Genomic DNA, 15,113 nt, shown 5'->3' on the forward strand with positions numbered 1-15,113 from the left:
CTGAGAAAAATTCACAATTGAATATGTACTATAAATTGTTATTTAATATTGCAGTATGACTTTCAAAGTTCAAACTTCGGATTTCATTAATAACGTAGGTACTTATGAACTTTTCGCGAGCGAATTCAAACACAAAGAAGATATTTCTCGGATTCATCATATATGCCGACAGAAATATTTGATTCAAATAAATGCCATTTGGGACGATAAAAAATTGTACACAGAAGAACACTTCGTATTATCAAGTAAAACCATATTTATTTGAACGAACCAAGCGCGGATTACCCAGTACGTCACGCCATGGCTTGAGGGTGCCACACGTCGGAGGGTTTTTTTTTTGTCAAGTTTGGGTGAAATTTTTTTCGAATTACTCATTTTTTGAAGATGTTCATCAACAAGTCCAGCAACGAGTTCAGTTCAAAAATGTTGCAAGCAATGTTATCACCTCATTACCACCACATAATCTCTGCAGTATGAGTGAAGAAAAGGCGACTCCTTCAAATGTTTTTCTATCGGGTTGTTACGCTGTAAGCAGCATTGGAAGCAAAGCAGGGAATTTTGTTATTGCACGGTTAGCCGGCCTGCACGCTCAGCGCTTGGGGTTCGGCGAACGCGCAAATTATTACTCGTACTAACATGGTGTCAATACACGCCGTAAAATTTTCAAGCTACACATAAATAAAAGTTTAAGTCGTTATAACGAAATGGTAGCGTTCATTTTATACAAATAACAAAGACTTACATGATTTAAAACACTCATTGTATGATTATGAAGATATGAAAACTCAGATCTCACATATGACACGTGAATACATGTCAACGTATGTGACATATTTGACACACTTATCCATGAGACTCGCTTTGAAGCATGGCGAAGATTCTTGAACAATAGGAAGGCCATGAGTCTATTCATTCATAGGTTAATGGTATCGTTTATTGAATAATACAGTGCACTTTTATGGTGTCCAGGAAAAAAAGAATAGATATATAGATATTATATATAGACACGAACTGTGTGTCTATATAGATATATAGATATTCTATATAGATAGAATAGATATATAGAACTATTCGAGAAAAAATTGGTGAGAGAAAAAAAAAAAATGCAATTCCCGAAAATCGGGGTTGAATTTTTTCGGATTATTTTACATTACGTTGAATAACTCCGGCGATTTTGTGTCGATTTTCCTAAACTTGTGATTTTCTGAAAGAAGATAAAAATACGCACATTTTGAAAAAAAGTCACTCAAATCCGTTAATTCGTTCAAAAGTTTGAGCACTTTAAAAAAAACAGTAAATTTACATAATCTGTAAAAACGAGTTTTTGACAAAAAATGGTAATAGCCGTGCAGAGAGATGAAATTTTTCTGGAGCAAAATGACCAAATACGGGTCCCCTTAAATTACCCAAGGAATCATATAAATTATTTACAAGTCGTTTGAATTTTTCGGCCCGACCTTGCTGGGTGGTTTGAAATGGAACCAGCCTATAGTTAATTATTTTCATTTTTAAACACATGTAAGGTAAGGTATTGAGATGTCCATATTTGTTTAGCATGTTCCGAATAAATAATGACTGAAAAGTAAATAAACATGTTATATCGGATAAAATCCGTGTAGGTAATTTATTTGTCCGCTAAGTAAAATTTGCCTATTTGCTAAGGAAAAATACATTCGAAGTTGAAAAAAAAGGTGCAATATGTAATTTTTCATTGAATTTATCCATTTACGGCATTCTATTATTTTTAGTTTTCGGATAGACAAATAATTATACTTGTTGAAAAAAGTACATTGCATAACAAGAAGGCAAAGACCGTTGTCTCCATGTTATACACGATACTTTATATAACAAGAGTATGTTACGCGGTTTTTCGCGCAGCACCAAATTGAGGTAAGGGTCACGAAACGTGAGATCAGTTCGCTGTGTTTGTCGCGTCAGCGCCTGAGAGCCGTACAGAAATGACCAACTTTGACTCCTAGGAGTCAAAAGCGGTCGTTTCAGTACTCCGCGCATGCGCAATTCGCAGATTCACTCGACCGGCGTAGAAACGGGTACTGTGTGTACCGAAAACACCTAAGAAAAACCGCGTGAAACATACTCGCGTTATAAAAAATTAATTAATACACCATGTCATCTTAAGGCTTAATGTATTCCCGTTCAAATCCCGTTGGAATTTTGGAAATCGGTTAGTTAGAAAAAGAATGAGACTATTTTGATTGAATAAAGTCATTTTTAGCTCTTCACCGCACTTTTTTTGCTTTAAACAAGTTTTTCTCGATTTTATCTTGAAGAAAAGGGCTTTTAATATATACCATCGTGTTCCTGATTCAAAAACGAAGGAAATGATGCATAATAAACTTATCTTATTGCAACTAGAAAGGCTTGCATCATTTGGAAACGCTTGGGGTACTACGGTGCCCCAGTTATCCCGTAGAAGGTGAAAAAAATAGGTTTCCCGGTCTAGGGCTAAGGATGCTTCAACTTTGGAAATACACAGAACCACCGAAACTCTGCTGCTCATCAACACGGTTCTCTCTTTATAGCATGACCTACAGAAGTTTTTGTGATTGAAAATAGTTATATTCTTAATCAATTTCTATGGTTTCAATATCTTGTATTCAAAATTTCAGATATCATTTTTTAATTCTTAGTCAAGGCAACTTGGGAAGCACGATAATTTGACAATCTAGAGTACCTTGCAATCAAACCAACTTTTATATAGATTTTCAAGATGACTTTTGAAAATAGAACACGCCATACATTAAAAAAATTAAACAAATAATCGAGCATCTAAAATGCACAAATTATTTATTTAACCATAGTCAAACAAGTCGATTTACAAATTTACCAAAAGCACCATTATTATTTATGTTAGAAAATGACCGTCATTATTTATGTTACACAAAAATCATTATCATTCATGTAGCAAAAAAAAAAATTATTATCATCATTTATGTTACAGAAGGCATTATTCAATTAAAAACACTTAAATTAGTATTCGTCGTCATAAGGTAATTAATTCTCGAATGATTGGATTCTTGGTAATTTTAGATAATGGACTCATATACCTACGATTCTAAGCATTCCAAATGTGAAGACGATGTGTGATAAAAAGAATTTAAAAATTCGAAATTCAACAAATTTTTATCCGTGCGTAGATCAGAATAACTATTACCATGATCATTACCATTGGAGTGAGTCGTGTGACACGATCAAGCTAGCTAGCAACAGAAGACTAAGAATGCCCGCAAGGCAAACCCGGATCCTTAATAATCGTGTAATACCGACGGCCAGCAAGCAGTCAGCCCGTGGGAGTTTGGCTTCCGTTTTTTGTATCCGAGATGCCTAGACATCACAGTTCAGGTCGATACGGTAGCTACTGCACTGCCGGATCGATCATCAAACGCTCATCAGCATTCCTGTTGCTCTGTGAATGTATACCTATATCGCAACAATGGCGGCGACGATGTAAACACCATCCAGTAAATTCTGCAGTTAAAGAACAAAAAAAAGTAAAGTGCAATCAACGGAAAGAATTGACGAATTTTTCAGACAGTTGAACCATCAATCAACGACCATTGTGTTAAGGAGAACTGAGAAATTTGTGATAGAACTGGATTCTACAATATCGATATCAATTTAATATCAAGCCACTTCGAGTTTTATTTGTAAATATTTTCATGATTTGTTCCGCTTTTTTATCTTTTCGTCGTGTTCCTTCTTTCCCTTACACTTCATATTTCTGATGCTGGCAGAACCAACGTTCTACTGATTTCTAATCAGAATTCAACTGACTACAATCATCAAAGACGATTTCAACTTCTATTTGCATAAGTTTTTCGGACAGTTTCAATTTTATCTGTTTCCAGTTTCTGTTTTTGAATTAATTGCAGTTCTTGACGTATCCAAATTCCATATAGACTTATAATACTACACCACACCTATAAAAAGTTCTAGGTACGATTACTCTACAATCGTTAACTATGCTTTACCATAAACGTAAAATTTAATTCTGGATACAAAATCAAAATTGGTTTTCTGGCTGTGATTGAAAAATTTAATAGCTGATACTATTATTCTTGTATACCTATAATATCTTGGATAATATTTTTTGTAATTGTTACGATAATTTGATGTTGAGGTCTTTTTTAGCGGAAACAATGTACATAGTAAATTGAAAAAACCAATTTGATGTTGCAATAACTAGAAAATGTAGCATTGATGACCAATTACCTATGATAAAACTTAATACTTATTGGTACCATATTTTCTTGTAATTCCAACAATATTTCAACTGTTATTGTAATAATATTCATTTCACAGCATCATTTTTGGCAACTATGTTGTACTTTATCTCGATGCTCCTATCCGAACTTACTTTTGAGAAGCATTGCAGGCTATTTAAACGTTGGCTTCTCCTATTTCTAATTTCTTCCTCAATTGCAATTTTTGACTCAACCCATTACCCCAAGTGCTCTCTTTTTAAACCCTATCTTTCAATGGTTGGAGCAAATTCAACTCAGATTTCAAACAACGCCAACGTCACCTTGTTGTTCCTTGTTTAATTCTTTACAGTCTTTGCGGTACGGATTTCCAATTCGTCTTCAAATGATTTCCAACAATCTCATACCTCTTCCTTCATTCACTTTTCTTTAATTTCTATCTTATTGTTAGACCTAACTAAATCCGAAAATGTTCCATGAATTTCAACAGTCTCTTCGAACGATTTCAAGCAATATCAAGCAATTCCTGATCACTATTTCAGTTCAGAAAGTTTCGTTTGACTTCAATTCCACGTGATTCATAAGTTTCTACTAATCACCTATAATTTTTCTACTAATACCTACTACGTGTTGTCACAAGCCATTAGTTCAGCACTAATACGTGACCTGAAAAGCGTCCCTCGTTATTTCCCGGTTAATACTAATTGTAAATCGCAGTCAAACTTTACACTACACAAAAGTCCGGGATCTTCATCATCGATCCAAGAGCAAGAGCCTGGCAAGTCGGGCCCCGTTGCCAGTCGCTCGACGGTCTTAACGGCAATTTTCTTGTATATACCTATACGTATATACAACCACGGATGGTCCTCGTCGTCCAGTGTACGGTACTCTTGACAGTCTGTACCAAATCTAGACCCCCTTGGAGGAATATGTACTGACCTGCCCGCGATCCGACAAACGCCGGCATAGAATCCCATTATATTATATTATTTCAATACGTACTGGCACATCCATCGTTATTAATTTTTTTACCAACACTGTAAAAGGTACAGCCTATACATATAACTCTTTTTTCTCTGTACTGCCTAGGATCGATTAAAAAACACTTCAGACGAGCCACAAATCTAGGGACTTTTTTACAATTTCAGTTTCAGATGTTGCCTGCTCATTTCCAACATTTGTTGTTGCGAATAACTCGTCGAAGAATTCGACATCCAGTAACTGCGTTTGCATGAAAAAATCGATTTTGAAATCTGTGTTTATATTTCACATTTCACATCTACGGGATATTGAAAGTTCAGAATTGTGACTTATCGGATGTAATATGAATAATCGAGATTTCTGTGAAAAGTAATCGGTGATTACAAAATGAAAAACAGTCTCAAATCGTTAGTTGAAAACTTCAAGGCCAGATTCAAAATATCTATACTTAGAACATTTCCAGTTAAAATAATTGATTATTATATTATGTGGTCTGCGTATAACGATGGTTATAATTAATATACTCTCACAGGAACAGCGCGCTGAACTAATAAAGTTCACACGTAGCTCATGTTATGATGAACCTAACAATATTGGAATAGGAAGTATACCTCAGTGACATTAATCATGTTTGCAGGAATAGTTCAAAATTGAGTTACTCTATTTACTATGTTGCTTACGTTGATAAAGTTATTATGTATTTACGGTAATACGTACAATAAATTATGATCTGTACAACTATTTATTGATAAAATAAAGGTTCCCAACTGCATATACGAAAAATTCTATATATTTTTCTTAAACAATGTTATAGAGATTCAAACGCTCGCAGATAACTGATAGATAAAATTACATTTTCTTCCGTTTTCAATAGTTTTTTGTCATAAAATTGCATGTGAGCAGTTCTAAAGTTCTGATTTCACATATCCGAACTTCTGTTCTATTACGACGATTATGATGATGATGACGATGACGATGCACATATTGTGACATGCAATGCGATTCGGTATTGTCATGGAACGCAACATGTGAACGTACCGAGGTGCATTGTACAATAGGGTGGTCTAAAAAAATTGACAATTTTTTTTCTTAAAGCCACACATTTAATAGTTGTAGGAATAGGAAATAATATGCTTATTATAATTTGAGCCCGTAATGATAACATTTAGTGGTTCCTGAACGCAACATTCCATTTTCCATTTAATTAACACACGAAAATAATTTTAGTTATTTCTGAATTTGGAAGCTCAGTAACGAGCTAATGTACATAAATGCCCGATACATATTTTTACAGGAATTTCAATGCTCTACAAAAAAGATCTGTTATAATTTTTTGATAATTCAACTCTCTCAAACGTTATTCAAAGTTAAAGTTGATATCATGTGACAATTAACTTTTTCGTCGAAAACATATAATTTTTTGAGATTAACGCAGAAAATACTACACTTGTCACGAAACATTGTGAGTTTTTTTTTTTGTAAACATTTCAACCGCTATAAAATCATGTCATTCAATTAATTTTTCAACTCAAGTAAATTTATTTTTCAATTATCACAAGTAATAATATGTAATATATGTGACAGGCAAAAATATCTAAAATGTAAAAAAATCCGCCCAGTTACCAAAACCAGATCAGAATAAAAATACAAGATCAACTTAGCCATTGCCAGTCTCTGTCGTGAAATCAAGAAAGAACGCCAAGTCTTAGGATCTCTCAATAAATAGGTAGACTCGTATGTCGCGAAATCAAACCTCGTTGTTTCGTGTAGTGATATCGAAACATCATTCCAAGAGCTAGGTACTTGGCAGGCACATTTTTCTTGAAAATTCATAATGAATGCTATAGCGAAAAAGCGACCACGGAGAGTAATCTGTCGCATAATTGACATGGAATAATGACCTGGCAATATAAATTGTACATATTTGTACAGCGTGGGATAGTATTTATTCAACCATACGAAACAAAAACTCGATGCTGTATGAAAACATAATGCTTGAATACTTTACGTGGCACAAACAACAAAAGCTCTAATTTATACAATTCGCCTGCCCGATGTCTTGTCCTTACTTTTTTGCTAAAAAATATTTTGATTCTTACTTGCTTTGTCTGAATTCACTTATCATAAGTATGCATTTTCCGCATCTCGTTGCGTGGGAGTGTACGGAAAGGCTAAAGTGCAGGCGCCCCAGGCAATTCATCAACAGCAATTGATACAGCGGAAAAAATTGTTGACATGCATCAATTCGATCTAAAATTGACGGGTGTGGGTTCGAAACTTGGAAGGGTCATTATTGCGAATGGCCGATAAGTATATCGAAATTTCAAATATGTGAAAATAAAATAATGAAAGATGAATTGTTCGAAAACTTGAGCCAGTGGTTAGTAGTCATTGTAATCAACGACACTTTAAAAAATCAAGATTTCGAACAATTGATCTTTCGTTATTTTATTTTCACGTTTGAAATTTCGATATATCGGCCATTCGCAATATTGACCCTTCCAAGTTTTGATTGTAATCTGTTCGAAGCTAACCGATCGATTCAATTAATCCGATCAAGTCCTCAATTTTATTAAAAATATCAATCGAAGCTACGAGTATAGCAGAAAGAAACAATTTCAAATTGGATACGTTAATAATATTGAACACGCTGTTATCAGCCATGGCAGTCATTCCAATGCGAAATTGATTGTGTTCGATCTCGGAGACAACATTAGTACACGGGATCATACACGACACGAACAAGTATAATACGTATAAACGTATAAGAGAACATATGCAACCAAGTACGTAGCTCTTGGAATGATGTTTCGATATCGCTACACGAAACAGCAGAATCACATTTCTTGATAAGTCTATTATTGTCGCTGTTAATATCGAAAAACGCGAATTCTTACATGATTTCAACTTTAACCTTGAATAACTTTTAAACGAGCTGAGTTGTCAAAAAATTATGAGACTTTTTTGTAAAGCATTGAAATCCCTATAAAAATATGTGTCGGACATTTATGTACATTGTCTCGTTACTGAGCTACAAAATTCAGAAATAACTGTGTACAGTACCAGTGCCAGTAACATTCCCGTGTTAAATTAAATGGAAAATGAAAGATTGCGTTGAGGAACCACTGAATATTGACATGAAGGGCTCAAATTATTCCCTCTTATCGTCTGGGCGCCATATTTCCCCTTCCTACAACTATTAAACGTAACTGTAAAAAAAAAATAGTCGATGTTTTTGGATATTTATGGTACGGGGCATTCCATATCGATTGAGCATCCGAGACTTGAACCATTTGAAGACCCCAAAAACTTGAAAAACTAGATAATCGAAGTTTTTGTATTATGAGAAGGTTCCACATCTTCGCTGCAGATGATGCCGAAAATGGAAAAAAACCTTTATTTCGCAACTTCGATACAAATTGCATAAAATTTATTCAACTTTCGCCGTGTTGTTATGACATTTGGTGTAATTTCTTCGAGAATTATTTTTGTTTTTGGGTCATTAATTTCTTTTAACTAGCCCATTAATTAAATTGATTATCTTAACAAAAGAAATGTGGATTCCTTGAGTGCAAACATTATCTGAAATGGTTGGATTGAATTTTATTTTTAAACCGACTGAAGAATAACGGTAAACGTATTTCACGGGCGGCAAACTTGGTTAAATTTGTAATACGCATAAATTTGTAGTTACTCTAGTATTGTTAAGCAACAAAATAAATCAAGCGAAAACGACTCATTTCATAAGCTACAAATATTATACTTCAATTTACATAAACAACATTTAAGATTAATACAAATTTTGGAGCGTACGTATTCGAATATTTGTGTATAAGAGAATAACGCAGGTCTGCAAAAAACATATTTTATTTCAGCTGCATGGGATGTTTGCGGTAAATATTATGTTTTCGTATCTGCTGAATCCAAAAGTGACTTACATTCATGTACAGTACTGTTGCAAAATACAAGTTGTTTGCATAAAAAAAAATCATAACAATAATGAAAAAACCACGATTTCATTACAATGAACTAAACCATATTTCTTATAAGATGAATTGAACAATTTCTTCATAAAATGTACTTAACATTCCATATTCATTCTTTATGCCTATGAAATCTTTTCTTCTTTTCATTTATACTTCTCCGAACGCTTTCCATTTTCTGTTTCCTTGTTTGAAAGTAAGAATTTACTTTTGCGTAGAATTGTTAGAATCAAGTATGGGATACTAGATATCGTGTCAAACTGGACTTACACTCTGAATGGAACTACAAACACGAGTACAAGAAAAAACCTGACGTGATGTAATTTTCTAAATATTATTCCCGGTTTCAGTGAGTAAAAATCTATGAGAATCGATATATAAAATCTGTGTAGTTTTTTGGTCGCAGACCTGTGTAATCAATATATTAACCTTCCTCAGTGACCAAATTAAAAAGTTATCTTCGTAGCAAGTCCCTATATATGCTCAATTGCCACAAATTCTATTTTCTGTGCTCCAGAACCGTTTTTTTTTTTCAATCCGGACCCAGTAGTTTTAATGGGGGCAGAAAAAATAATATCACTCTTCAAAATTGTTGGCTCAGAATCAGGTGATAATAAGAAAACTCCTTAAATGTATACAGCCTGAATTTTTAGCACTTCCTGTCGTCGGAAAACAATATATTGTGTAACAAGTGCGGAAAGTGGGCGATTTCAATGAACGTGAAGTTTGTAGCGTAGTCCGCAAAGGCGAGCGTTGCAATCACACGTGTCAAATTTCACCCATCCACACGTGTGACACACGCTATCCCTTCCAACAACGAAGAAGAATAACGAAGATGCCACTGACTGCGTGTAGAGTTAGGGTTAGGTAACTTGCGTTCAATGACACAATGCGTAAAGTTGAGTTATTCGAAAATGTCCATGCGCCAACAAAATCCCTAGTGTGTAAGTCGATTTTTTTAATTGTGCGCATACGCTCACATCGTTTTACTGCACCGTTCGAAAATCTGGCACTTTACACACGCTCCACAGGCTTCGAAAATCGAACTTTCCCAGCAGGTGTTGAAAAGAAGACCTAGTACGTTCTTTGTGAAGAAAGGCTGATATTTCCGAACGTGAAATCCATCTGGAGGTAGATCTTCAAGAAATACCAGAGAAGTTTATACGACGCCAAAAGATAAATTGTTTTCATCTCTTTGTTGTGAAAATGGACATTTCGGAGTATGTATACTGAGATGCAATTGAAACCATAATTAAATCGATAACATACAGAAGAAAAGAATTAATTGTGATATTTTTTTCAGGAAAAGATTAGATATTTCTGAGTAAACCCTGATATTTATAAAATAAATCAAAATGGGGTTACTATTGATAATGAGTCGGTATCAATATTCCAGTAAGCTAGAAGTTTTGGAAATATATTCTACACTCGTGGAAAAAATTAACGAGACTCAACGATTTTTGCCTAAAAAAGATTCAACTTTGAATATCACTGGAATATTTACACCGGTTTAATTATTTTATTTCCATTTCAATTTTAATATGTCATAATATACTCCAAAATGCATATTCTTTTTCATAGCAACAACAAAGAATTTGTTGAATAATTTTTTTCCTTTAAATATTCCAAAAATTCGAGATCTCTGAAACAATTGTACTAATTTAATCGTGATATTATCTTCATTCCACTCTGAAAATTTTTGAATATACAAATATTCAAAATATCCAATTTTTGTACCAAAATATAAAAACCATTCATTTTTTCAGCCTTCGCATATACCTAACTCGAAAAGTATTTTTTAAAAAGTGTTATTCTGGCACTTTCTAAGAATCCAACTCGAAATGGGTGTCATATTCAGAAAGAACAGTTTTTCTACAAACAAAAAGAAGACATTCGGTCGTACTATTTTTTCGTTGACAAGGAGTGCTAAAAATTCAAGGATAAAAGTTCAATTCGAAAAAATGACAAAACTGATCAACGCTCGGATCAAAGTGTTTCTCCGAACCAGTAAGAGCTAGAGACCTGAAAATTGCAGAATTTCCGTAGCCAGTTCATACTACACGCATCGGAATTTGAGCCAAATCAAAAATTTGACGTTAAAAAGCTGCTCGAAGGTCCGTAGATCAGCCCATATACGGCTGTGCAATAGCCACACTATTAGGAACAATTAAACACACGCATGGGATACAAAGCCACGACGACGCAAACATAATACAGTAGACTCTCAGTAATCTGGCCCCTATTTCTGTAATCCGACGTGCCAATTAAGTATGTGTAACATCGATTTTATCTCACCATTTTGGTAATATGTCGGATTACAAGGTACTCCTTTTCAAAAAATTCTGGACTACAAGGGATCCGTGACAGCACTCTACAGTCCGACAAATTTGTTAATCCGTCGCCACCTTGCAGAACATTTCGGATTACCGTGGGTCGATTGTAATATGTATAAACAGTCTATGCACCGAAGAGACTGCAGTAGGTATAAACTCTGGGATAGCACAGCTCGAGAGTGTTCTGCCAGTTGTTTCCTTGGCGTGCGCAACAAACAGACACCGTAGATATGCGCGTGCAAACATGAGTGCACTTACATCACAGGCATACTAGGAAGGGGGTACTGCACACACAGCTAAATTGGGACTTATCCAGTTGGCTGGACGCTTCCTGAAGCCGGCATCCAGCCGGATCAACCGTTCAGCCTAGCCTAGCATTATAGACTCCGTGCAGTCGAGGAGTAAGGAGCTCAACAAGTATGAAGCCATAGTCGCCGTGGTGTCGAGATGCAGATGGAATGGGACAAGATACCCAAGAGACCGTAAAATACTAGATAGACAGATATACATCCAAAGGGGAAACAAAGCGGTTAGAATGAAAATTTATTGGACTGCATAATCGTAACATGTACCAATCTTAAAGGTACTATAAGAACTTTTAACAATATTAAATCAAACTGCAACTGTAGCGTGTAAATTGACTTGTCCAATTAAAAGGTATATAAGGTTAAGAGATTGGGAAAAATTCTCGCAAACTATTAATGCGTGCGATATTCGATGTAAAATTAGTACACACAGTGCTTCAGTCACTCTCATATGATCTATGATAACATGGTAGTTCGTGGCCTAAGGAGTCCGCGCACTGAATGTACGAGTACCGACAACTCCGACTTCCAATTAGCGGGAGGAGCTGACACTAAGCTCACTACATCGGCTATAAGCCCGCTCTGTGTATGAGACCGTTCAATTGGGGCGAGCCCGTGTTTGAGAGGAGCCAGCCGAGAGAGATGACTACCAGCGCTAAGGACCAATCATTAGATGTGATTAGTGAAAGAACTCAGAATCTACGGATAGTGATTTGAAAGCCGGCGACGACGCAAAGCCGTAATGTGAGGAGTGTTAGTGGATGGTAGTATTGATAGGTATTTCCATGCAATGGAAAAGATTACCTCATTATTTTTAATTTTTCAAATTATTCAGGGAACCTTTGTTCAGTACGAGAATGAAGTCAGCAACGTCACTGTAACGATTTATTTTTAGAAAAATCGTCACTTTGCACTTTTAAGATTGTCTGAAATTCAGTGAACCATGATTACACAGAACGTACTCACGCGTATGGATTTTGAAAAACCAAATTCTTGAAGGTCGTTCTAAAATTGCTCAATAATGATATTTTCCCTGATGTTTCATTACCTTAACGCTACTAACTTCGATTGCCAAGGTTATAGAGAAAGCATAGTTTCATCACCAGTAGATAACAATCCTAACCGAGACTGTGATTATGAGTGGCTTTTGTTGCGAATTAAAAATCCTTCTCAGCAACCTAATATATTATAAATTAAAAAATGATTTTATGTCAAGCAAGCGGTCGTTCGACTGATACGTATCGCAAAATTTCGAAATTTTAGCCCCGCCCCCGCCCCGATCACTAATTCTCCCCGGAAAAAATGCGTAACAAACATAGACCCCCCCCCCCCCCCCCCCATTTCCCATAACCTTACTCCTCCCTTGAGCGTTACGTATTATTTTAACGGCCCCTAAGTGAATTCTCATAAATTCCACCAGCCTGACTCAATCTCATGTAACTTCGCCTATCATCTCATTAGTTCAAGTTACTTTTAAGTGATTTCGTGTGACTTCAAGTGAATTCGCCACGTGACGTCACATCAATTCAAATCAATGACTTTTCGCCATGTGTAAACACGACTTCAAGTATTACTAACCGATAGACAGTGAAAATGTAATGTCTATAAACTGACGTAAATTGACGCCTTCTGAATTTTGTTTCCTTCTACTGCTCATATATTTCTGCTGTCAGTGTTTCAGCAGTGCCCTTCCATGTCTACTTTTGTACACCTCGTCGGTGTCATAAAAGTATGAGCAGATGGTTTGGGTGCCAGAAGATTGAAACTTTGCTAATATACGCGGGGTTTATACATTTGCACGTGTATCTGGAAGTTGTATAAGGAATAAACTGCAGTGGCTATTAGAATCTACACGTGCTGCCTATGAAAATTTACTTGCACGAAGTTAGGTACATTACCTGACTAACAATAAGATGGTAATCTTGAAAATGATAGCCAACATTAATAAGAGATGATGTATTGACCACAAAGTAGAATAAGAGGGGACCAAAAGATAAAATGGAATGAAAAGAAGAAGAACATGAAGAACAAGATGAAAGGCTCAATTATTAAAATCGAATAACAAATAAATTGCCTACCACTTAGGAGCATTTACTCTCATACCCATTTCACCCCATCACATTCGCCGTAGTCGTTTGAGACTGTCTAGCTCACGAATCCTCCCTTTTCAATATGTATCATTTCATTTTTCACACAACCAATTTTGTTTCTTTACATCTTTCAGCTGCTAAAATAGCAAACTATGTTGTCTAAGTACACGGCTTATATTTTCATGATCCAGAGAAAAGACCATCAGATAATTCCATCATGTTACCTATTTTTATAATCGTTTATGACATCTCATTGACCTTCTCATTGACCACGGTTTAAAAAAAAATGTTGCTTACAAATAACACACTAAACGCGCACACTGTTGACAGAAATTAATTCAATTATAAATCGTTAACAAGTACAATTCAAAAGACTATCATTTACCAAAACTTTTAACGCAATTTCATTACTCCAAAGAGAAAAAATTTGTAAAATACGATTTGCTCACTTCGTTGGCACTACGATCTCACCTATACATAGTAGTCACTAAAAATAGTCAATAAATTCCCTGAGTTTCCATGACCAAAATATAATCTTTGCCTGACTAAAATTGAAACTAACAGTGCCAATTCGAGTGTCTAATAAACAAAACTCTCAATCAAACGATTTTTAAAAAACGTTTATGATCCATTTGATAGTGATGGAGCCAATAATGTGTAAAAAAAATTGTTCGCAAAATTTTTGTTTATGAGAAAAAATCTATTTTCTCGCTCCATTACACTGCCAAAAATTTCCTAGTTTTTGCGTGTCTTCCCTGACCATTTTTTAAATTCCGTAAATTTTTCGTAACCAGTAGCTACTATGCCTTAATACTGATCGTGAGTTCGAATCGTTGAATATTCAAAGTCACGTATCAAATCCAAGCTGATGGAGAAAAAAAAATAATAATACCCGATTCGAGTTTCGAACTACATACTCAGATTCATGATTAACGATTTTAAAACCTTCGGATACCATATTACACGAAAATGTGACGATTGTTTTTTTATTATGAACCATTATATTGAATCCACCGTAACAAACTTCACAAGCCTGATCTTGGATTCGTAATCGGTGACCCAAAAAACCTGCCAGTTTCTACCAAAATCCGAATATTTTTAAATTTATTTTTCACCATATTACATCGCCATTTTGGATTTCACAGTCTGAGATCGGATTCGTGATCGCCACCCAACAAACCGATGAATACCAATTTCA

At 35.2% G+C, this 15,113-nt stretch overlaps 1 protein-coding gene across 1 annotated transcript in view; it reads right to left on the reverse strand.

Moving 5' to 3' along the window:
- The window catches only part of LOC124414597 (protein N-terminal asparagine amidohydrolase), a 63,787-nt gene that overhangs the window by 41,746 nt on the left and 6,928 nt on the right, over positions 1 to 15,113 (reverse strand). The gene's annotated exons all lie outside the window — the stretch shown is intronic.

This window comes from Diprion similis, chromosome 14 (genome assembly GCF_021155765.1).
Source record: "Diprion similis isolate iyDipSimi1 chromosome 14, iyDipSimi1.1, whole genome shotgun sequence".
NCBI lineage: Eukaryota > Metazoa > Arthropoda > Insecta > Hymenoptera > Diprionidae > Diprion > Diprion similis.